This window comes from Labrus bergylta, chromosome 6, assembly GCF_963930695.1.
Source record: "Labrus bergylta chromosome 6, fLabBer1.1, whole genome shotgun sequence".
NCBI lineage: Eukaryota > Metazoa > Chordata > Actinopteri > Labriformes > Labridae > Labrus > Labrus bergylta.
The window spans coordinates 31,511,638-31,535,258 of record NC_089200.1 but is presented as its reverse complement, the minus strand read 5'-3'; the positions used below and the strand labels follow the sequence as shown (position 1 = coordinate 31,535,258).

General features: G+C 42.9%; 1 protein-coding gene across 2 annotated transcripts in view; it reads left to right on the top strand.

The window, feature by feature from the left end:
• Nucleotides 1-23,621, top strand: part of LOC114921391 (NLR family CARD domain-containing protein 3-like) — a 148,603-nt gene that overhangs the window by 67,934 nt on the left and 57,048 nt on the right. The gene's annotated exons all lie outside the window — the stretch shown is intronic.

Genomic DNA, 23,621 nt, shown 5'->3' with positions numbered 1-23,621 from the left:
AAGAAGAAGGATCCTTACACTGTAACTGTTTCATATAAACCCTTTACATTCAAACATCATAGCTGCGCCCAACTTACTGGTTCATATGTCAGCAACAAAACATCAATGTCAAAAAAGTAGAGACAGCTTTCTGTGAATAGAATTGTCTTATATCTCTTTAAAACAGCAGTTATACATCTGTTAGTCAATACATACTGATGAATACACATTGATGTTGTTAACTTGGATTCTTTTAGATCTGAATGGTTCAACACTTTGTTGCTTCTCTGGACACACTGTGGTCTGGTCTCTCTCCTGTAGGACTTCTCATGTGGCTGTTAATACTGTAGTCCATACATACGTACACATCAGAGAGTAAATACAACACAAGCAATGATTTAGAAAGGAGAAAACAACTTCAGTAAGTGCAAACAAACAGTTTTAAGTCTGATGGGACACAAAGGGCAAAACCATCGTCATCAATAATATCATTAAATACGTAGGTATTGTCACTGTTTCTGACAGACAAGAGTTTTGGTTCGCTGCATCAAAACTGATAGTGAAGATATATATCACAAAAGATAACGGTTTAGAGAAGAAGAATCAGTAGGTCAAACATAGAGAAAAGGAGAGTTCATCCGTAAAAGACAAAATGACAAGACATTAGACACAAGACAGAATGGAGACAAACAAGAGACTGAAAACCAAGAAGAATGCGAACAAAAAGACAACTGAACAAGATGGTTCAGCGCCAGATCTTTTAAGGAAAGTCATTGGCAGAGTCTGCTCAAACCTCCCCTTTATTCTCATGTTGGAGATTTTGATTTTTTACTTCATAAAGAAGCGGAGCCCCTAAGGGAAAGTTAGCAGAAAAAATTAGTTTCAGGTGAAACATTTCCTGTGATCATAAGAAGGTATTCTTATTTTCTTCTGCCCATGTCTTTTGAAGGCAGTGGTTCTGTAACTTTTTCCTGTTTTCCCTTGGATGAGACATTTTTTGTGGAGACATGTCCGACACAAACGTCGCACATTTACCTACAAAAACTACAGCTAAGGACCGTGCAAGGTAATTCCCCGATGTTCCTGGAAGCAGGGGTAAACTTTTTTGCACCCCGTGCAACGTTGTGGTGGAAAGTCATTGATCTACCACAAAACACACCAGGAGACTGACTGAAATGCACTGACAACATACAAGACAAATCACAGTGATAGAGGCTGTTGCATCCAGATCGAAGTGCTGAAAGGTGAGTTCAATAAATAAGCATGGATAGAGCTTGCCATTCAAAGAGACTTCACAGTGGAGATCCCTGTCTTTCTTCCCTCTCTGGTTACCTACAGAGTGTCCAGACCTGCGACATGTATGCAAGGGGTACAGAGCAACGGCGATCAATTATCTTCTAGTTTGTTTTAAATTCTGATGGTAGATGTGGAAAATATACCTGGGCAGCTTGCCAAGGTGGGGTACATGTGAAGTTTTAAATTAGACTTTATTTGCTTTCTCCTTTCTGTGAACTTTATTGTGTCTCTTCAGATTTTCTTTTCGGCTAAATTGTATTCCACATTCTGTGATTGGCCATGTGATATGTCAGACTGGCCTTATGGGTAAATCTTTTCTCACACTGAGAGCAGCTGAAGCGTTTCTCTCCTGTGTGAATCATCATGTGTTGGGTCGGGGCTCGTTTTTGTTGAAATGCTTTACTGCAAATAGAACAACTGAATGTTTTCTCTCCCGTGTGAATCATCATGTGTGTGGTCAGATGCTTTTTTCTGTTAAATCTTTTACCACACTCAGAGCAAATGAAGAGTTTCTCTCCAGTATGAACTAACATGTGTGTGGTCAGATGGCCTTTTTGGTTAAACGTTTTACCACACTCAGAGCAGCTGAAGGGTTTTTCTCCTGTGTGAATCATCATGTGTTTGGTCAGACTTCCTTGCAGGTTAAACCTTTTACCACACTCAAGGCAGCTGAATGGTTTCTCCTCTCTGTGAGTTGCCCTGTGATAATTCAAACTAGGCTTATCGATATATCTCTTTTCACATTGAGAGCAGCTGAAAGGTTTTTCTCTGGTGTGAACTCTTGTGTCTGGTCAGAGACCCTTTATGATTCCATCTCTTACCACACTCAAGGCAGCTGAAAGGTTTCTCTCCTGTATGAACTAATGTGTTGGGTAAGGGCTCCTTTTTGTTGAAATGCTTTACTGCAAATAGAGCAACTGACAGGTTTCTCCCCTCTGTGATTTGCCATGTGATTTCTCAAAGTAGACTTATCGGTTTTTTTCGTGTATTTTCTCATAGTAAGCTTTGGTAATCTTACTGAACTGCTTGGAGATGGGGGGCCCCACACTACAGGTGATTATTTGGCTTGTAGTCCTTTTGGTTCCAGAAACTTTTGGGACTAGATGCAAACAATGGCCTGATCACTTACAGCCGGGAGCACCTGTTGTCTCTTCAACATCACGCAAGAATCAGTGACCTGTTTCTAAATCTACCCAATGACTGCTCCAGACTGGCAAAGAATCAAAAGCTATTAAAGATCCCCCGACAACAGCAGGACATAAAACTAAAATTAAGAAACGAGGATCAAGAGGAGGCATCAAAGCAAGACTCCGAAGACTCGGCGGCCGACCTCCCCTGCAGGTGATTACGCTGTCCAATGTACGGTCACTAAATAACAAATTTGAGGAACTAACGGCAAAAGTCAACTACGACAGCAACTTCAGACGAAGCAATCTGATATGCCTGACAGAAACATGGGTTAAAGAGGACTCAAATGTTGCTTTAAGGGGATACACCACGATAAGAGCTGACAGGGATGAATTTACGTCACATAAATCAATAGGAGGTGGACTATGTATTTTTGTAGATGACAGATGGGCCACACAATTCCATATACACGAGCAAATGTGCACCCCTGATTATGAACTTCAGGCCTTTTTATTCTCTAGGGAATTTGGACAAATTACTGTCATTTTAACATATGTGCCCGGAACAGACAATGAGAAGGCAGCGACAAGAATAACATAGAGCTACAACTCTGCTGCGCGAGGCTACTGTGAGACTGACCGCCTGTGAATTCTCTGTGACGGGGGAGGGGGCTCACGGCAGCACCTGCTGCTCGTTGAGGACAGTAACTGCAGAGCTATACGTGCTTTCATGTCACAGTCTCCAAAACACCAGATAAGTCTCCAACAACACCAGAAAAAGTCCCTAGATTTGTCGCTAGTAGCTTTTGATATAAAAAGTCGCCAGATAGAGAAAGAATCCCTGTTTGCAACACTGGCTAGACAACGATGTCATGCACGTGAGGTCAGATAGCCTGCTACAGAAGAAAACAACTCATTAATTATGCACACTTGCCACCAACTGGACTGCAAGTGCTTTACATGTGTTTAATGACAGTGCTGTGTGAGAATTAGAAAGGACCGGTGGACGACCGGTGGATACCCGGTGATTCTAATCCGTCAAAATGACAGACAGCCTTCTGTGGGGACACAAAGCCCACAGAATAGGTAAAATACATCTCTGTAAACCAAAGCTTGAAGGAGGATTAGCACTCCCAAATTCTTGTTCTACTATTGGGCTTCAGTGATAAAGACGTTTACCTTTTGGTTAGATGTATCGATACCATCGTCTGATTGGCTAAAGTTGGAGCAGGAAGACTGCTACCCGTACTCCATAGGTTCCATCCTACTAGCTCCAACTAAGACTAATAAATACATTTATAATAATAACCCCATCATACACAACATGATTAGTACCTGGAAGCAAATCAAGTCTAATCTTAAATTTTATATCCCTTGCACTTCCTATTGCTAAGAACCCCTCCTTTCGCTCCCTCTAATCTTGATGGAGCCTTCCATATGTGGAGCGTAAAGGGCATCCACTGTGTTGGAGACCTTTGAGTCTTTGCTTCATTCACACAACTACAGAGGAAATATAAGCTGGAGATAGAGATTATATACGGAAAGACTTAAAAGGGTTTGAGACTGTAACACTATCAAAAATAGATGAGTATCTAAAACTATCCCCATATGAAAGTAAGTTGATATCTCATATCTATACTACTCTCTTATCAATGAGCTCCCCCTCATCTGAAAACTATAAGCATAAGTGGGAAGAAGAGTTTGGTGAACCAATTTCAGATGACTTGTGGGAAAAGAGCCTTGAGAATATACATACCGTCTCATCCAGTTTAAAAATATACACATATATCTGGAGGTATCGCCTAAAATGTGATAGATGCCAGTCTTCTGTGGCAACTCGTCTTCATAGTTATGTCCAAAGATTAAATCTTTCTGGATTGATATCTGTAAGATAATGTCTGAGGCCATGAATACTTCAATTACACCAGAGCCTCTGTTCATCATTCTTGGAACATCTCTGACCTTTAGAGAACTAAATGTGACACAGCAGCGCTTTCTCACGTTCACTGTCTGTCTGTGCCTTTCTCTCTATTCTCTCTTACAGCAAAAAAATGAATTCTCATTTTGTGGAATGATCCAGCTAACGATCCTTCAGCGGTTTGGAGAGGCCTGCGAGAGGTCACAAGCTACAGGAGACCACCCACCCCCCTGCAGGTAACAGTAGACTGGCTGAAGACCTGAACAGCTTCTATTGCAGGTTTTCACAACCATCACCCACCCCGACACTCAGACGATGATCTTCTTGCTGCCCTTACAACCCCCTCCCCACCCCTCTCTGACCCCCCACCTGCACTAACGATCTGCAAGGATGAGGTAATTCAGCTGTTTCAGAAACAAAAGATCAGGAAGGCTCCAGGACCAGACGGTGTGTCCCCCTCCTGCTGAGAGTCTGTGCTGAGCAGCTGGCCCCCGTCTTCACGCAGATCTTCAACACATCACTGGAGCTGTGCCCTCGTGCTTTAAAAGCTCCACCATCATCCCAGTCCCAAAGAAAAACGCCATAACAGGACTCAAAGACTACAGGCCCGTCGCCCTGACGTCTGTGGTCATGAAGTCCTTTGAGAGACTGGTGTTGAGCCACCTGAAGGACATCACAGGCCCCCTGCTGGACCCCCTGCAGTTAGCCTACCGGGCCAACAGGTCGGTGGAGGATGCAGTCAACATGGGACTGAACTACATCCTGCATCACCTCGACTCCCTGGGGACCTATGCTAGGATCCTGTTTGTGGACTTCAGCTCGGCCTCCAACACCATCATCCGGGACATCCTGCACCGTAAACTCACCCAGCTCACAGTGCCGGCCTCCACCTGTCAGTGGATCACCAACTTCCTAACTGACAGGAGGCAGCAGGTGAGGCTGGGAAGCACCACATCCAGCACCCGGACCATTAGCACTGGCGCCCCCCAGGGTTGTGTTCTCACCCCACTGCTCTTCTCCCTCTACACCAATGACTACACCTCAGGGGACCCTACTCCTGAAATTTGCAGACGACACTATTGTCATCGGTCTCATCGAGGACAGAGACGAGTCTGCTTACAGACGGAAGGTGGAACAGCTGGCTCTCTGGTGCAGTCAGAACCATCTGGAGCTGAGCCCACTCAAGACTGGAGATGACAGTGGACTTCAGGAGAAGCCCCCCTTCACTCCCCCCCTAACCATTCTGAACAGCACAGTGTCTACTGTGGACTCCTTCAGGTTCCTGAGATCCACAATTTCTCGAGACCTGAAGTGGACCTCCCACATAGACACAATCAGAAAGAAGGCCCAGCAGAGGATGTACTTCCTGCGTCAGCTCAGGAATTTCAACCTGCCCCGGGAGCTGCTGATCATGTTTTACACCTCCATCATCCAGTCTGTTCTGTGCACCTCCATCACTGTCTAGTTTGGATCTGCAACCAAACTGGACAGACGCAGACTGCAACGGACTATAAGGACTGCAGAAAAGATCATTGGTGTTGACCTGCCCTCCATCCAGGACTTATACCAGTCCCGAGCCAGGAAACGGGCAGGTAGTACCACTGCAGACTCCTCACACCCCAGACACAAACTTTTCAAACTCCTTCCCTTCCGGCAGGCATTACAGATCACTGTACGCCAAAACAACCCGTCATAAGAACAGTTTCTTCCCCCAGGCCGTCACTCTGATGAACACTAAACAGTTACGGAGTGTCAGACCTGTCGCAGTGACTCTAATCCAAACAGTCACTGTGAATATATGTATAGATTATTTAATTTAAATGATCAATATACTCACACTTATTTATGTAAATACTTTCATTGACATCTTAATTGACCCATCTGTCACATAACTGCATTTTTCTTATTATCATGTTACTTCAGAATCTTTTGCACTATTCACCACTGCACTGTTTCATATCTAGTCATGTAAATATTAGTCTTTTCTTATGTTTATTGTTGATATTTAATATTGTACCTGTACATAAGAGAGCACAGTTCACCAAAGTTAAATTCATAGTGTGTGTAAGCATACCTGGACAATAAATCTGATTCTGATTAATAACCATGAAAATGAGTCTGGAGTATATTGCTGAATGTATGTCCAATTTAATTGCTCAATAAAATACATTTGAATCAAAATAAAGGCCTACAAAAGCCCATAAATATATCAACAAAAAGTGAAATGTTTGATGTCACAGGAGGGATATTACTTCACTGTTCTTTTCCATCACTGCAGCTACTGTCATTAAAAAACTTGCATTCATTTCAGACTTAATCTCACTGTGATTAACTTGTTAACATTTACAGCCCTACTTTTAATATTTTAATTGACATGCTCAAGAAAAGCATGATAAGTTAATGCTAAATGTCTATCCTGTCCTGTGTACTTGTTGCTATGGATGATGTCATTTTAATTCTGTTAAAGAAAATGAATGGATTATCTGTTACGATAGTTGGGAGAGAGATTGCTGTTGGGCGAGCTGAGCTATAGTGAAGCTGACGCACTGCGCTGTCAATGAGGTTGAAACAGTGTGTTTTCAAATGAATTTAGAGAATATCAGCCCCACAGGAACCTCCTCACCTTTCTACCTTGGTTTCTAGGATTTTCTATCTCACTTTGAAATGCTTCTACGGCTATGAAATGAGTAGTAACTCTCTGAGCAGAAGCAGTGTCAGTCACAGTGGATGAGATCAATGAAGGAAAGATGCTCCTATCCGACCGAAATAATGTTAGCCCCTCTATGCTAACTTCCTCATCTGGAACAAATTTCGTTGCGTCGCGCAATTATTGCGTCACTCCCTATGTCGCAGACTGTGGTGACGTACACGCTGAACATGTCGACAGCACAGCGTGGCGGAGCTAGAGCATGAGAGAGTGGAGCTGGTATTTCAGATATTAAACATGGCAGAGCGGAGAGAACGGTTCAATCAAAATCTTCTAAAGTGTGGGAGAACTTCACGATACATAAAAACACGAGTTAGTTGCAAGCTTTGCAATAGAGATATGGCGTAGCACGGGAGCACCACAGTGATGATGCCGCACCTGAAAAGTAAACATGTCGGAGTCACTGCTGTCACTAGGAAGGGAGCTCGACAGCAGGGTAAGTCACTACAAAATCCCATGTTTGTTCCGTTTTCAAGTAAGAAAATGTAATGTTAGTTAGTCTCTCCGGTTGCTCGGCTGGTGCTTGTGTCTACTTTTTATCCAGCTTTACAAGCAGGAAAAGTTCATTAAAGTAACGTTTAGTGTTAGCTGGTTAATGACAGTGGTAGAGCAAACTTTTAACTTTGCCAATGCCAAACAAGCTTAGACTAAAGAAAACTTTGTATTATTTTGCCTTTTAGGCCCACTTTCAATACGTTGTCAGATATATTCTTTGCTTTTTTCCCATATTATTTTCTGTTGACATTGGAATATATTTGTGTAGGTGTGTGTTTTACATTTTATTTTGGTTTAATTTTTTTTAAAGCACTTTTGTCAGCTTGCTATAAATAAATAAACAATTAAAAATGAATGTACTTACTACAATGATTGAATAATTTAATGATTAAGCTCCCAGTGTTCATTTTCTGTAATAAGGTGAGAGTTAATACACTGCACTGTATGCAAATGCATTTAGACACTGAATTAAATTTGTGTAAATAAGTTGTTTTTAGGGTACCTGTATGAGTGTAAATAAATATATATTATAAAAACGTGTGTTGTCGCTAAGTGCTCTTTGGGTTACTTACTTGCCTTTACATAACAATGATTCATAACTAAAACAACAAGGCATATTGATTAGATGTAAATTGTGCTGTTTTACATACTAATACTATCTTTGTCATTGAAGAAAACATCATGTACACCACAGCAAGCATCCATCTTGACAGATCCTCAACATGTTCGTCGCTGACATGAGGCCTCTGACGATGGTTGATAATGAAGATGTAACTTCACTACAATGATCTCCACCTTGAACCCTGGCTACACTCTTCCCTCAAGGACCCATTTCACAAAGCTCATGGAGACGTCCAAGCAGTAACCTGTTGTTTTTGCACTTTTGTTTGCACTGTCAATGAACTAATGTTCTGTTTTTGAATAAACATGTGGAAATTCAAAATGTTTTTGTTTTTTTTAATCCGGTTTATCGATTAATCAGAAAAATAATTAACCGACTAAAACAAAAAGTGGACACATTTCAAACCCTTAGGGAAGTATTATGTGTCATTAGTTTCTTTGGTTTTTGATTCAGGCCAGGGCTGCACGTTCACTTTTTGTGCTCATAGCGCTGCTGCTACAAAGTTTGATTGTAACATAAGACTAAAACTTGTAGCATGATATATAAAATGTCTTTTCAAAGTCTAACACCAACCACAAGTTGTTTGTTCAGGTGATCAATTAAACAGGTTGTGACTGAAAAAGGAAATTAATATTGCATACAGAACAGAAAAGCTAAAACATGTGAGAAGAAGTGTTTTCAGAGAAACATGTTCTTTACAAAAACATCAACAGAGACAACATGACACTTTGTTTACACCTTTACACCTTTTAAGTCATTAGATGGCGGCGCCCTGCTCGGCTGCGGCTGCAGTGGCTCGTGATAGCAACAGGAATAAAATGGCAACTAACCCAGTCAGTTCTGATAATTTCACAGTAAACCTGCAGCGTAGTTACTCTAAAGTAATATACGACCGCCAGGCAATTTTAGTTTTAGGTAAATCAAACAGTTTCAGTCCGGTAGATGCGACTACTCTGGACCTCCTACGTAGCATCGGAATACTACGCTGGCTACATCCAGCGGCCTGTGAAGCAGCGGAGCCTCGTACCAGCGGTGTCCGCCAGCGGAGGAGACGGAAGCGGTGTGACCAGAAGCAAAAACGGGGATGCCGAGCGGGGCTAACAACCAAGCTAAAAGCTAACCCGCACAGAACGCCGCTTCCTTCCATCATGCTTTCTAATGTCCGCTCCCTGGAGAACAAACTGGACTACCTGAAGCTGGATTTAACTGCAAAACGGGAGATGAGAGACTGCTGCACCATATTTCTTACAGAAACGTGGCTGAAACCATCCGTTCCAGATGAGGAAGTTAGCATAGAGGGGCTAACATTATTTCGGTCGGATAGGAGCAGCTCTCTCACTGGTAAATCCCGAGGCGGCTGGGTTTGCATATACACCAACAACAACTGGTGCAACAACGGTGAGATAGTCTCAAGTCACTGCTCTCCTGATGTAGAACTACTGGCTATAAAATGCAGGCCTTTTTATTTACCCCGGGAATTCACTGTTATGATCTTCACAGCAGTGTACATTCCTCCCAGTGTACATTCCTCCCAGAGAAGCCCTCCATCAGTGAACTGCAATCTACACATCCAGAGGGAGTTTTCATTGTGGCAGGGGACTTTAATCAGGCCAATATGAAAACTGTTTTTCCTCATTTCCATTAATATGTGGATTTTGCAACCAGGGGTGGGAGCACGCTGGACCTGGCCTACAGCAACATCAAGAAGGCATTCAAGGCTGCACCCCGCCCCCACCTTGGCTCCTCAGACCATCTCTCTGTGATGCTAATTCCAGCATACAAGCCCCTGCTGATCAGGAAAAAACCCACAGTGAAGCAGGTGAGGGCCTGGCCTGAGGGAGCTATGGAAGCATTACAGGACTGCTTTGAATGCACGGACTGGGACATGTTCAAGGCGGCTGCTACGGACAATCACCAGACGTGTGTGGAGGAGTATGCCGAGTCTGTGTCTGCATACATTCAGAAGTGCATGGAGGATGTTAGTGTGATCAAAAACATCTCCACACGGGCCAACAAGAAACCCTGGATGACTAGTGAGGTACGTGCAATGCTGAAAGCCCGGAACGACGCTTTTAAATCTGGCGACATGGTGGCACTAAAAACAGCCAGAGCCAACCTGAACCGTGCCATAAAGGTTGCAAAGCGTGCTCACAGTCAGAAAGTGCAGGATTTTTGGAGGACCCCACGAACACCAGACGAATGTGGCAGGGCATCCAAGTCATCACAGACTATAAAGCTACTCCTCCCCCCTGTGACAACAATATCAACTTTCTCAACGACCTCAACAACTACTTTGCAAGGTTTGAGGCACTCAACACCACTCCAGCGAGGAAATCTATTCCTCACTCCGATGAGCAGCCAATCAACCTGGACGCAGCTGATGTCCGGAGAACCCTGAGGAGAGTGAACACCCGGAAAGCAGCGGGCCCTGACGACATACCAGGACGGGTGCTTAAGGAATGTGCTGACCAGCTGGCTGGGGTTCTCACAGACATCTTCAACACCTCGCTGATTCAGGCTGTGGTACCTTCATGTTTAAAGACTGCTACAATTATACCAGTGCCTTAAAAATCCACAATCTCCTCGCTCAATGATTACCGCCCTGTAGCACTAACCCCCATCATGATGAAGTGCTTTGAGAGGCTGGTAAAGGACCAGATTGTCTCCAGACTTCCCCCCACATTTGACCCGTACCAGTTTGCTTACCGCCCAAACCGCTCCACAGAGGATGCCATCTCCTCTGCACTCCACCTGGGCTTACAACATCTGGAAGAGAAGGACACACATGTGCGGATGTTGTTTCTGGACTTCAGCTCAGCGTTCAATACAATCATCCCGCAGCATCTGGTGAGCAAACTGGCCCCCCTTGGTTTCAGCACCCCCCTATGTAACTGGCTGCTTGACTTCCTCACAAACAGACCCCAGTCTGTGCGGGTGGGCAACAACACCTCCAGTGTCATCTCCCTGAGCACCGGCTCCCCTCAGGGCTGCATCCTGAGTCCGCTGCTGTTCACCCTGATGACCCATGACTGCTGCGCCAAGTCCACTACTAACCACATCGTGAAGTTTGCAGACGACACAACAGTAGTGGGCCTCATCTGTGACAACAACAACATGGACTACAGAGAGGAGGTGAAACATCTGGTTGACTGGCGCAGAACCAACAACCTGACCCTGAACGTCGATAAAACCAAAGAGATCATCGTCGACTTCAGGAGGCGCCAGCCCAGCCACACACCACTCCTCATCAATGGCACAGCAGTGGAGAGAGTTAGCAGCACAAAGTTCCTGGGGGTGCAGATAACAGACACTCTGACCTGGTCCCTTCACACCGGCGCTCTTGTGAAAAAAGCGCAGCAGCTCATGCACGTTCTGCGTCGGATGAAGAGAGCACACCTCCCTCCTCCTATTCTCAGCACCTTTTACAGAGGCACTATAGAGAGCATCATAACAAACTGCATCTCTGTCTGGTCCGGAGCCTGCAGTGCCTCCGACTGGAAGTCCCTGCAGAGAGTGGTGAGGACGGCGGAAAAGATCATTAAGACTCCACTTCCTCCCATCCAGGAGATCGCAAAGATCCGCTGTCTGACCAGGGCTCAGAAAATCAGCAGAGACACCTCCCACCCCCACCAGAGACTGTTTTCGCTGCTGGACTCTGGAAAGAGGTTCCGCAGCCTCCGAAGCAGAACTTCCAGGTTCTGTAACAGCTTCTTCCCACAGGCCATAAGACTTTTGAACAGGAAAAAATAATCCCTCCATTCCCCCTCAAACCCCCACACAGGACTACCTCACTGGACTGTAAAACACAATATAACGTGCAATATATTTATCTGTATAGTATTTTTACTCATAGTTTTTCTTTTTATATCTATTTATATCTGCACCTTGTTTTTATTTTTTATATGTAAATACATGCTGCTGTTTTTATCCTGCACTACAACGAGCCAAATGCAACGAAATTTCGTTCTTATCTGCACTGTAAAGTACAAGTTTGAATGACAATAAAGAAAGTCTAAGTCTAAGTCTAAGTCTAACCAGCAGCATGTTTCATGATGTATCATAATCAAGGCTTATAATGTTCAAGGAAAGGGCTGATTCATGAATGGAAATGTTGAAACTATTGAAGAAAAAAATACTGACAGGCTCTTTGTCTCACTCACAAACACTTTAAAGAGGATTTCAGTTCATTATTTTGAGGCTGGTTAGTTTCCAGTGTTTAGCTGCAACTAAACCTGAGAGTGTAAATAATGGATTGATTGTTTGAAATGGACCCTGTATGAGCTTCTATGAGATCTTTTTACAAGTCACTGTGTTCCCCTCTGAGCAGGCTACACTGAAGCTTCAACTGAATCTGATTTGAAGTTTTCATTTTCACACTCATGAGTTCTGTTAAGTTGCTACAGCTTCAAACTCCTGGTTTCCTGATACGTCTGCAACAAAATAAAAGCACTTCACAGAGATGACAATAGATGCTTTTATTGTGAAGAACTTTCCTGAATTAAATGTGTTCATCTCTCTGAGCTTTAGTGGAGCTACACTTAGCTGTGATTCTCGATAACGCTGTCAGGAGAAACAGCATTCACAGCCGCTCCTCTTGAGTTCCAGGACTCTTTCCATGAACTCTGCATTGTTCACATTTTAAAGTTGACACTTCTCGGCTTGTGGTCTGAAGCTGGACTTTGTAGTCCTTTATTTGTGCCGCATTGAACTAAACTGCTTTATCTATGTTAGCTAGCATAAGTGAGTGTTGCTGTATCTGTGTACCTAGCGTGTCCACTTTTCCAGTTAGCTGTTTTATTGCGTTCAGGACTTCGTTCATTCCTTCCCTACCTTCCTCTGAGCCAGTGTCCTTCTTTTTAGTTGCTGGTGGGTTCTTCGCTGCTGAGAAAGGGTCTTTTCTTCTGTAGCTCTCGGTAGAGACCTCCATCTTAACATCATCGTGATCGTCAATCTCCGAGCTACTGCGGGCTGAAGAGAGCTTCTTTTCCGTCGTCATGCTGCAGTTTCAGGAGCACTTTATGGTTAAAGCGTCGGTGCAGACAGAGCTCAGAAAACACGCTGCACCCGGTCCTCCATCTTGCCGGAAGTCAGTAGAAGAAATAAAGGATGTATTCTTCTTCTTCTTCTTCTTCTTCTTCATATTATTGACATATTGTGTGCGTCCATTGAAATGTAAGTAAATGTAATAGTTTATCAGTGCTAATTATCATTTCTAGAGGTAAATGCATATCCCTTTGATGTTAATGAGGACCAATTAAGACTGTGAGTTGATGCAGCTATGGTTTTTAGTTTGGGATGAGCCTCTGCTCTGCTTAATGTTGATTGTTCTCATGTTAAGCATGTAATGTAGCCATAATATTTTACACGTGATTTGGTTGCAACAGACAGTTAACACATTCATACACTTGTGTTTTATTAGGAGTAGGTCATTTAGTTTAATATTCTGAAAAGAATGACTGACTATGTTTTCTCTTGTTTATTTTCCCTTTTCAGAAACCACACACATACACACGCACTCACAAGCACCCATACACATATATGAAGAGAGATACATTCACACATTCATGCAAATGTGTATGAACACCTTGTCAAGCAGCAAGTTAAATAAAACGTTATAACTGGAACCTGTGACTCCTGCATGATTTAACCAGTCACACCAGTGGTGGTTGGATTTTCCCGGAACCCAAGTTTTGAGAGAAGCCTCAGTCAGCTGATCTTGCTTTTAACCACTGTGGCCCAAACACAATCTGGTCATAACAACTTCATCTTTCCTGTTATTTCCAACATGTAACCTCTCCCCTTGCATGGATTTTTGCAAAGAATCCTTGCTTCTTCCCTCCACTCCTTTTGCCACTCATTGGTTACAATGGCAATTCCAAAACGTGCTTTACTTGATATTGGATCCAGAGAGCCATCAGTGAATATCTGTAAGTGATTCCTACTTAGTTGCTGTACATATTGATTAATGGTATCACCTGAGACTATAGAATCCTTTTCATGGATAAAATCCAGCAGTGTAAAATCCACCTCAGGTTCTGGAAAGAACCAGAAGAGAACAGGACACCATACACATCCCATCACACTACGAGCGTCCAATTTAATATCCCTTGCAAGTTTTTTGATGTTACTAAAGAAATGAGCTTTTCCCTCTCTTCTTGCAAACTCCCAGGAGTCTTCGAGGAGACACTTGGCTGAGAAATCCTGTTTGATGCTACATAGTTTAAACCAATAGTGCAAGCTTAATTTCCTCCTTCTAATCCTTAATGGTGACTCTCTCACCTCGACCTGAAGAGTAGAGATGGGAGTTGTTCTAAAAGCTCAACAACACACTCTCATGGCATTTGCTTGAACACAGTCTAGTTTAATGAGGTTAGATTTATCTGCTGAGCCAAACACTACACATCCATAATCTAATACTGGCCTTATCATTGCTTGATATATAAGGTTCCTCTTTCTGCTCCCCAGTCGCTATCAGATACACTCCGTAGGACATTGATAATCTTTTCCCATTTACTGACCATTTTATCTATATGGTGACTCCAAGTTGCCTTTTCATCCAACCACACACCTAAACATTTGAACACCTTAACTCTCTCAAGTGGATTTCCCTATATACCAATATTTAAATGAGAAATATTTCTCTTGTTTCCACATATCATAATCTATGATTTGGGTACTGAGATTTTTAAATCCCCATTCATCAGCCCAATCCTCCACACTGTTCAAAGCTTTCTGAATTTGCAAAGTTAGCCCTTCTCCAAATGGCCCCATCGTCTGCAAATAACGACAGCCCATACCCACGAGAAAGGTTCCGAAAAATAGTATTGATCATTATATTGAATAAAACTGGGCTGATTGCTGATCCCTGTGGGGTTACATTTTCAAATTCCACACTTTCTCCCCATACTCTTACCTGAATGCTTCTATTATTCAAAAAATCTTTAATCCAATAAAACATCCTCTAACGCCTGCATCATACAACTGAATAAGGAGACCCTCCCTCCACACTGAATCATAGGTCTTTTCTTCATCTAAAAATACAGCTACTACTGTCTCCTTACAAATCATGGCCTTCTTTATTTCCTGATCTAAAGCTGTAATCGAATCCATTGTATTTTTCCCCTTCCTAAATCCATTTTGATATGGTTTGAAGAAACAATTTCTTTCTAGAAATTAAACTAACCTGTCTGTAACCATTCTTTCCATTAATTTACACATTATGTCAATGCTATTGGACGATATGAAGAAGGATTAGATGGATGTTTCCCCGGCTTCAATATTGGGATTGCCACTGCATGTTTCCACCTTGCCGGTCGTTTGCCCTCTTCCCATATATAGTTAAACAGACTCAAAATCTCCTCTAAAACTATATCGTCCAAATGTTTGATTAATTCATAACACACACCATCTTGTCCTGGTGAAGAACTAGATCCAGCCTTAGCTGCAGCTTTTAACTCTTTCATACAAAAAAAACATAACCTGGATGATTATTTATTTCCTCATGATTTAACTTCCACTCCTCTGCATTTAATACCATCCGCCTCTTCTCCACCCCTTTCTGTGCCAGTGATTTTGAGTTATGAACATCTTGAAACACCTTGACACACATATCAGCCTTTTCCTTGCTTAATACTGCCTCAACCTCACCATCATACAACACTGGCATTGAAGAATTAGAATACTTTCCAGACATTTGGTGAATTCTTAACCACAGCTGCTTTATGGGTGTTTCTGAACCTAAAGTTCCACAATTATTTCTCCAACATTCCCTTTTAGAGTTCTTTATAGTCTTTCTAGCCAATGCCCAACATATTTTATATTCTATGAGATTCCCTTCACCAGGAGCTCTATGTAGATTTCTAAAAGCTTGTTTCCTTTTTCCCACTACCAGATCACAATTCTTATTCCACCATGGCACTATAACAGGTTTTTTAGGATTGCCTCGATTTGGAATAGTTGTTGTAGCCACCTTCATAATCATTAAACACAGAGTTTCGTTATGTTTATTTACAGAACCTTCACTGTTAACCTCCCTCACTGAAGCAGCTGACTTTTCCTTAAAGTCATCCCACAGAGCCCGAGCAAAATTAAATCTATTCGGCCTTTTAACCCTTTCTACTAAAAGTGATCTCCCAAAAGCACTCAAGATGGGAAAATGATCGCTACCTATTGGATCACAGAAGATTCCAGTTCTCTTCTCTGGCTAAGGCTGAAGAAGCTAAGGTTAAATCTATACAGGACCCTCTATTTTCTCCTAAGTGAAATCTAGTTGGCCTTCCATCATTCATGACTACTAGATTCCAGTTATCTAGCATTTCTTCAGTGATTGAACCATTCCTATCCCTCACCTGGCTTCCCCACAGTGAGGTATGAGCATTAAAATCACCTACACCGATAACAGGGGGGTTTACTTGACTCATAAGTTCTTCTAACTCAGATAGAACTAGTGGCTTGCATGGATTATAGAAGTTCATTATTGGTATCCTCCCTTTAGAGCTCCAAACTTCAATGACCAAACACTCAAGAGGAACATCAATATTTACCATTTTGTACTGATTCTCTAATTTAATAGATGTTGCACATCCTCCACCCAACCTGTCAGGTCTATCTTTACTCATACAAACGTATCCCGGTATAACAAAGTCTAAAGAAGGTTTCAGCCAGGTCTCCTGTACACACATAATATCTGGTTTATTCTCAAAGTCCCTGATACATTTTTTTAATTCCTGTCCATTGGCGATCAAGCTTCTAGCATTCCACTGTATGATAGAAAGCATCATAATAACACTAAACATTTTCCACATCATCGTAGAATTCACCATCATCCAAATCCTCTCCTTCCTCCATTTCATCTGTTTGCTCCCTCACTTGACTGCTTGTAGGCTGACTCGATCTCATGAATGTATGTAATGTTTGGGGGGTAAAGTCTCTTATACCTAAAAATCAATTTGCAGCTTCTGACACAAACTTGATTATGTCAGATCTTGACCTCTTATCTCTGGTGCCATATACCACATCTGCAATAAATGCCAACAGAGCCTCCTTTCAGAACATAATCATTAGGATTTCCACACTCACGAACTTTAAGCCGCTTGACATCTCTTATTTCTCTTCCCTTGAGACTTTCCTTCATTTCCCTCTCTGACACATCAGCTCAAACTCCATATATGACCCCTTTCACCACATCATTGTGCTCTAAGTTTGTCACCTCCACTCTCTCTCTCTTTCCTATTTTCTTGGCTTTCACTACCTGCTCACTATTTTTATACACCACCAGTACCTGCCCACTTGCAAGTATACATGCGTCCACTCCGTCACCAACTGATTAAAGAGATTCAGCCACCTTCATTGGATTTACAGCTTTAAATTCCCCTGCTACTTGATCCTTCATTTTGAACATTCATTTGACCTCCATGCTGTATGCTGCAAGTTTCATGATCTTATTTCCTGTTTTATCCATGTAGGTGAGATGTGTCATTGCGTTGCAGCAACCTCGGAGGAACAGATCTGATTTCATTGCTGTCCAGGCAATTTTATATTCCTTCCCAAAATGTTCTTTAAGAAGATGTTTTACTCTTTGATAGCCCTGGGCTGGAGGCATATGTTGGCAGCTGTGGACCAAGTCTTTTGCCTTCCCTCTTGTGTGTTGTTCAAGGAAATGTAAGCAGTCACTGTGGTCTTCAGTCTTTTGTTCCACTCCTCTCTCAAATGACCTGATAAAAGTTTCATATAAGGATCACCGTCATAAACAGGAATGTCTCTTGATGGCAGGGTAGAAGACAGATTTTGCTGAACCAGTAGAGTAGTAGTGTCGTTTTGTCTCTGAATTATGTCACCGATATCACCCTGATTCCCAGAATTAAATACAGGCGGTGTAGTGTGAACATGCTTTTGTAAACCTTCTTCTATATGAGTCTGTACTTTATTCCCGTGAAGAGAGTATTGGTTGACATGGGTCATATCATGAAATTTAAAGGTCCCATATTATGCTTTTTCTGGTTTTATATGCCCTTTAGTGTGTTTTCAAAGTGTCCTGTGCATGTTTAGGCACATCTATGTGCAAAAATTCAAAGTCCGTGGAAATGCGGCTTCTCCTACGTCCTCCTGTTAGCTGTAGCATTAGCCGCATGGAACGCTCGGTTCTAGACCCCCGCTCAATAAAAATTTGCTCATGTTGAAATTTCCAAGAAGCGTGCTGAGCAACTGACCAATAACGACAGAGCGGATCGGCAGACCAATCAGAGCAGACTTGGCCCACGTGGGGGTCTAACAGTGTGGGCTCAGCAGAGTGTAGCTGACGGACTCAGAGCGTAGAGGGAGCAAGGAGGAGCAGTACATGAAAACAGACACTTTTTTAGGACTTTAGCTATTGTGAACGTACAAAAGTAGGTACATAGATTAAATATATGAACTCCAAAAAGAGCATAATATGGGCTCTTTAACTGAGGGTCCATGAGTTGTTATTTTTGGTTTAACAACCTGTTCCTCGGAGAAAGATTCCATTTCCTTCCACATATCTTGTCCTTGTTGCATTTTATCAGGATAATATTCACTTGCAGGTGCTTTTGGGTTCACTGATCTTTCATTTTGAGCTGCAGTTTTTCTCCAATAAGAGTTCATCCTATCAGATACTCTTGAACCTTCTCTCCTATTCAATGCATTGATTTTCACATTGGTTGCTGCCAGTTCAGTCTCCAGTTCCAGTTGTTCCTTATTTCTTTTCAATCGTTCCTCTTGTGACCTCTTGAGGTCCTGTGGTCTCCAGTGTCCCTGTTGGAGGCCAGAACAAAACTTCCTGACCTCCCCCTGAACTAGTCTGCCCGTTCGGTCGGCCTCCTGGCCGTCCACCGGAGCTGTTCCCTATGTTTGATCGGCCTCCTGGCCGTCCACCTGAACTTTCCGGGCTTTGTGCCCTGCCTCCAGGCCGTCCGCCTGACGGTCCGTCATGTCATTTATTATCCTCGTGTATCTCTGTGTTCTAGTTTGTTTTGTTAGAATCTTGAGTTCCGTGTGTCTTTAGTGTTTCATGATTTATTTTGGATTGTCCTCAGTGTTTCTGGTCTTGTGTTTCTCCCTGCCTTTATTGCCCTGATTGTCCTCACCTGTGTCTTGTTAGTTTCACCTGTGTTTGATTATCCCTGTCTATTTAGTCTCTGTGTTCCTTCCCTCGTGTTGTCAGTTCATTTTATGTTGTAAGTTTCCAGTGTTGATTGTTTTTGTTAAAATAAATAGTTTTGTTAAGCATCTGCACTTGGGTCCAGTACGTTATCAATCCTTGACATTTACGAGAGACTCTAATATTTTTGCTAAGCAGGGCAATTTGGAGATTGGCCTATAATTATTAGGGTCACTCTTATCTCCACTCTTGTGTAAAGGGGTAACATAAGCGGTTTTCCATACATTGGGGATTACTCTGGATGAAATGGAAAGGTTAAAAATGTGAGATAATTGCTCAGCAATCAGAAAGGCTTAGAGACGGAGAAAGAGAGGATCCAATTTGTCTTCACCAGTAGATTTCTTAGGATGTAAGGTTTGAAGAGCCTCTAAAACTACACAGAATGAGACTGGAGATAAGTTAAACTAAGAAGTATGATTTGGAGAGGGAATACAGCCATTGTCAGTGGGAGGAAGGTCACTGCTAGGAGCAGGTGATCTATTATCCACATCCTCAAAGATATGACCGGCTGCTGCAAAGTGCATATTGAAGGCAGGGCAGATCTCACTAGGATCATTCACTAAGCAGTCGTCAAACCTGACATGAGTATTAGTTAGGGAGGCAGCACAGTTGCTATTATTAGAGTTTACCACCTTCCAGAATTTTTCAGGGTTGAAATAGCAGCTAGTTACCAAATTCAAGTAATAAACTGATTTTACTTTTCTCACAAGTGAAGTGCATTTATTCCTGAGCGCTCTGAAAGAAGCCCAGTGGGATGCCTCTCCCATACGTCTAGGTAAGGACCAAGCTTTGTTTCTCGATAGAAATACAGCTGACAGTTCAGGGGAAAACCATGGACTAGATCTATTTTTTTACCCTAACTTTTTTAAAAGGTGCACGCTTATTTACCACAGAGATGAACTTAATAAAAAAAAGTCTAAGGCTAGTTCGGTATCTCGAAATTGAGATGTAAGATGGATGTCACTCTCAAATAGGTCATTCATAAAAGCAGGTTCATTAAAATGTTTCATAATTTTTTTAACTAAAATACGTGAAGAAGTTCTCTTTATGTTATGACTCGGCACAAGAGTACGACCCAAAAGCAAAACTTCGGACACAGAGGCACAATCCAAACAGTCTGGTACTGGCACTGGTAACGAGAAAACAAAATCCACAAGGTAGAGACTTCCATGAGTGGGCAGGCAGGCACGACCACAAAACACCAGTGAGGAGTGGAGAAAGGACCGGAGTAGATAAACTGTTGGAGATGAGGATGATTGTTTGCACCTGGGCTGCCTGGGGAGAAAACCACACCCACCAGCACTCACACACACCTGACACACAGGGGAGGAGAAACAGAGGGTAGAGACAAACAGAGGAAAACTAACAACAAACATGAGTATGTCGAATGTTAGTTGTCAGTCAAGGAAGGGGCTGCAAGGATGAACCATAACAGTACCCCCCCTCAATGACTGCCTCCAGGTGGTCTACCAGGTTTATTAGGATTGTCTTTGTAAAAGTCAGTGATTAAGGAGTGGTCCAGTATCAAGGACAGAGAGATCCAACTCCTCTCCTCTGGACCATAACCCTACCAGTCTCCCAAAAACTGGAACCCCCGACCCCTGCAACGAACGTCCAGAATCACACTGACAGACACAGGTCACTAGCTGAGACGGGTTTGACTTGTGAAACCTTCTGTCCCACCACATAGTCCGGTGCCGGGGTCCGATGCTGATCGGCCAGTCTTTGGTTGCACTCCCTGGAACGGAGCAGGGCAGCTCGGGTCTCCCTCCAGACCCGACGAATCCTCCGCAGGTTGGCCTGCACGGAAGGAACAGCCAACTCCTCTTCCTGTGCAGGAAACGGGGGAGGAAGGTACCCCAGGGAACTTTCAAATGGATTCATACCTGTAGCGGCGCTGGTCAGGGAGTTATGAGAGTACTCGATCCAGGATAGGTGGTTGCTCCATGAAGTGGGATCCTGAGCGCAGACACATCAGAGTGCATTTTCATTTAATTTCATGAGCTCTTTCAGCTTTTCAATTGACTTCTTAGCTTGTTTACATTTTGAGTTTCTTGACTTCTGACCAGTTTCAATGAATAAAACCATGCCTTTTGTAGTGGGTCTGATAACTCGTTTTTCCTTTTCAGAATCCTTCTCAACATCGCCATCCTGTGGCTGAACAGGATTAACAGCAGAGATTTGTGTCAGCGATTCAAACAGCTGATGTGTTCTGTGATTGTAGCTTTCAGTTAACTGACTCCATCATAGTAGCCGCTGTCCAATACCGCAGTCCTTTTAGCTTATCCAATAAAGCTTAATGATTACACATACCCAGTCGTTTGAGCTCCAGAGGTTTCCAATCCACCATCAGTAATTAGCTTAGCGCAGGTGTCAACAATGTCCAGTTGATTGGGGATGGCAGCGTCAGTTTAGTGAAACAAAACAATCTTATATCACCATATAAAACTATCTAAATCTATCTATCTAAAACTAAAAGACTAAAAGATTCTGCTAAGTGAATTGTAGAATTATTCCATTTGAATGGTTGTAAGTTTCATTCAGAGCGTAGTTCTCACTTCATTGTAATGGCAAAGTTCCAATTTTTTCCTATGTTTCAATTATTTCCATTAATACACAGGTAGGGGTGAAGTGATGATTTTCCAGTCGTTATTATAGTTGAGTTGGAGGTTTATTGTAGTTAATTGATTGGGATAGATAGATAGATAGATAGATAGATACTTTATTGATCCTGAGGGAAATTCCAAGCATCCAGGAGCAGGTTACAAGACGTACATGACATGAAACATGTTACAAATTAAACCGCAAAACCGACGCCCGCCTCCCATACATATATATATTAACCTGAAATTAAGATTTAAAGAATACCCCTAGATGAAACAAACTTAAACTGTGCAATTAAAAATAGATTTATACAAGAAATTTACATAACCCGTGCAGGGATAAAAATATGTGTAATTTAAAGCAAGAACCTATAAACAGTTGAGAGAAAAAATCTGTAATTAGACCTGAATATAAAAAAAAGTGTTGACCTTCTGAAGTTGTGTTGTTTATATATGTACAGCAATGTTTAAAAAAGCAGATACTGCAGAGTTATCAAAAACAGACATTAAATAACAGGCAGTGCAAACATTAAATTAAAGGTGCTATTTAAGTAATTCAGGTAATCATTAAAGTGTCCAACTAGAGGCTGACTCTTGGGATAGCTGTGCAGATGGGAAATGGAAAAAGGAAGATTTAGTCCAAGTGTGTGCTTTCCCCCTGCCATAACCGTGAGGTGTTGCACAGACGTATGGCCAGGGGGACAAAAGAGTTCTTAAGTCTGTCCGTGGAACAGGATTGTGACAGCAGTCTTCCACTGAACACACTCCTCTGCCTGCTGAAGGTGCTGTGCAGAGGGTGGTGGGTGTTGTCCATGATGGAGAGCATTCTGTTCAGGGTCCTTCTCTCTGCCACTGTCACTAGAGAGTCCAGCTCTGTGCCCACCACAGAGCCAGCCTTCCTCACCAGTCTGTCCAGCCGTGCTGCATCCCTCTTCTTGCTGCTTCCTCCCCAGCACACCACAGCATAGAAGAGGACACTAGCCACCACGGACTGGTAAAACATCTGCAGCAGCTGTTTACAGATGTTGAAGGACCCCAACCTTCTCAGGAAGTATAGACGGCTCTGTCCCTTCCTGCAGATAGTGTCCATGTTAGATGACCAGTCCAGCCTGTCATCCAACTGCAGCCCCAGGTACCCGTAGGTCTTGACCACCTCCACGTCGACCCCCCCCCCGATGGAAACAGGTTGGGGATGTGGTTTGTTCCTTCAGAAGTCCACCACCATCTCCTTGGTCTTGGAGGTGTTCAGCTGCAGATGGTTTGAACTGCACCACGTCACAAAGTCCCCTACCAGGCTCCTGTACTCCTCCTCCTGTCCATCCCTGACACAACCAACTATCACAGTGTCATCCGAATATTTCTGCATGTGGCAGAGCTCAGAGTTATACTGGAAGTCAGAGGTATACAGGGTGAACAAGACAGGAGAGAGCACGGTCCCCTGTGGTGCTCCGATGCTGCTGACCACAGTGTCAGATGTGCAGTCCTTCAGTCTGACGTACTGTGGTCTCTCTGTGAGGTAGTCCGTTATCCATCTCACCAGGTGCGAGTCCACCCTCATCTCGGTCAGCTTGTCTCTCAGTAGGAGGGGGTGGATGCTATTAAAGGCGCTTGAGAAATCAAAGAACATGATTCTCATCACGCTGCTCCCTTTGTCCAGATAAGAGTAAGCCCTGTGTAGTAGATAGAGGATAACCTTCC